Source organism: Malania oleifera, chromosome 7, assembly GCF_029873635.1.
Source record: "Malania oleifera isolate guangnan ecotype guangnan chromosome 7, ASM2987363v1, whole genome shotgun sequence".
Lineage (NCBI taxonomy): Eukaryota > Viridiplantae > Streptophyta > Magnoliopsida > Santalales > Ximeniaceae > Malania > Malania oleifera.
This window is the reverse complement of record NC_080423.1, coordinates 87,615,970-87,618,504: the sequence shown is the minus strand read 5'-3', so window position 1 is coordinate 87,618,504 and position 2,535 is coordinate 87,615,970. Positions and strand designations below refer to the sequence as shown.

The following is a 2,535-nucleotide window of genomic DNA, read 5'->3' as shown; positions in this document are numbered from 1 at the left end:
TTAATTTTCACTTACATTTAAATTATATGTTTATTGTGTATGAGTTGAACATTTGATAAGTTTGTATGTAATTGGGTAAAATTGTAAGTTTGATAAAGACACACATTAAATTGATTAATTGTGAAACATTAAGGTAGGTATTAAGAAGATTGCAAGTTTGTAATTGATAGTTTTAAAAATTAGAACTTAAAGGACTTAAATTTTGAAAATACCTAATTCACCCCCGTCTTAGGATAATACCGTAATTCGCATAATGAACAAGCCAAAATCTCATCTTTTTATTCTTTTTCAAAGCGTAGTCAACTATATTAAAATTGGAGCACCGCTTTACTAGAGTCCTTGAGATCAACACCCAACTCACTTCATGTTTTACTGAACTTGGGATTAGTTAGGTTATAAATATTATTTTTGGTAGTTAAGGACCCAAACCTTGGCGAGCCTACCAAATTTTGGCGTTGTTTCCGAGGACTCAGTTACATTGGCGAGCCAATTCCTAGTGAAGTTTACTATATATTTTTATTTTTCTTTGGTTTCTTTTGTTTTTATTTTCTTTCGTTTGATACTTGAAGTTTTGATTGTGTGTTGAATTTGTATATGTCGGGTTTGGAATCTTTGGATACCGAGTTATTGCCGATAGACCCTGAGATTAAGAGATCCCATAGGTCAATTAGAAAATCTACTTATAATATAGAATTATCCCAGTCCACTGAACCTAAAATCATAGCTAAACATCAATCGGTTCTCACTTTTCGTCATCAAAACCAAAACCCGCAACCCCTTGCTACCCATCAACCTGTGGCGAAAGAGTAACATCTTCAGCCTCTTGGGGACTATTTCACACCCAATGCATACACATCGCTATCTTGCATCCAATTCCTGGATGTTGAGGCAGGGTAATTCGAAATCAAGACCTCCACCATCTTGATGCTTCCTAACTTCTTTGGGAATTCGATTGAAAATCCATACAAGCATCTAGATGAATTTCTTGAAATTTGTTCCACCATCTATATACCTAACTTTAGTGATGATGCCCTCCACCTAAAGCTATTTTCGTTCTCTCTAAAGGACAAAGGCAAATATTGGCTGAATTCCTTACAGCCGAACTTGGTGACCACCTGGGCCACCATGCCACACGAATTCTTGAAAAGGTACTTCCCCACTAGAAAGACTAACCAGTTTAGGAAAGCAATCACCAGTTTCTCACAAATAGATGGTGAACAATTTTTTGAGACATGGGAGCATTTTAGGGACCTTTGCATAAATGCCCACATCACCAAGTCCCCAGGTGGAAATTAGTTCAAACCTTTTATGAGGGGTTAGCTGAGCGTGATAGAGCCATGGTTGATGCATCTTGTGGAGGTACTTTCCTCATGAAGCATGAGAATGAGGTTTGGACTCTTTTTTAGACCCTCTTCGAGAACACTCTCAGCAACATATTGTTGCTGCTCGTAGACCTTCCTAACCATCTCCTTCCCATCCTAAGGGAGTCTATAAGTTAGCCACCGACCATGACCTTGCACCCACACTGCACACCATTGTGAAGAAAATATATTAGTTCTTGTCCTTAGGACAACAACCTCAGCCGGTGGCATGTGCAGAAGTGTGTGTTGCCTACTCTAATCCCTTTCACACCTACTATAATTGCCCTCATGTGCCTCCTACACCCTAGTTTGTGCAAGAGGAAGTTAAGGCCACTCATAATTGGTACGACATGCCAACCAATAATCCATACTCTAACAATTACAATCTTGGGTGAAGTAAACATCCTAACTTCTCTTAGAGGTCACAAGCTCTGGGTTTTTCAGCTCAAAGACCTCAGCAATCACCCACTGCTCCACCTCCTCGGCCATATCAAAATCCTCAAAACCCTCCCATGTCTGCCCCTTGACAATCAGTTTATCAACAACTATCTCCTCCTCAGCCCCAATATGATAGATCTTTTCAGGAGATGGTGTTGAAAGCCCTTAAAGGTATCAAGGCTTATCGTCAAGTTGATTAGCAATTACTTCATTCCCACTCTCAGTCCATAGCGAAGCTAGAGGCTACCATGGACTAACTAGCTACATCATTGAGTATGAGAGATGAGGGTAAGTTTTTGAGTCAGCCCCTCGTGAACCCCCAAAGGCCGGTATGAGGTAGAATGTGAGCTGGCTTCTAGTTATACAACATATCAGGAGCAAGCCCAGGTTGTGACCACCCTTAGGAGTGGAAGGGAGATAGAAAATAGGGTTAGGGAGAAGTTAGACCAAGGTTAAGGTAAGGAGAAGATGAGGGTAGAGCCAAGTATTGAATCATGCATCCCTTCCTCCTCTCATCTGGTGAGCAATCTTGAGATTCCCACCTCCTCTGCCGAAGGAGCATTGCCCCCATTATGTCCCTACAATGCCATTCCTTATTGCTTTTCAGGCACATTCTAAGCCTAAGAAGTAAGAAATTGAAGAGTCCATGATGGACACCTTTAGGCAAGCAAAGATCAATCTTCCTATCTTAGATGCCATCAAGCAAGTGCTTGTTTATGCCAAGTTCCTCAAGGAC

The 2,535-nt window shown here is 40.6% G+C and overlaps 1 non-coding gene across 1 annotated transcript; it reads right to left on the bottom strand.

Moving 5' to 3' along the window:
- Positions 1-1,174: 1,174 nt before the first annotated feature.
- On the bottom strand, positions 1,175-1,279 carry LOC131161037 (small nucleolar RNA R71). The gene has a single exon (XR_009138200.1). It is a non-coding gene; the product is annotated as a small nucleolar RNA R71 (small nucleolar RNA).
- Positions 1,280-2,535: the final 1,256 nt, after the last annotated feature.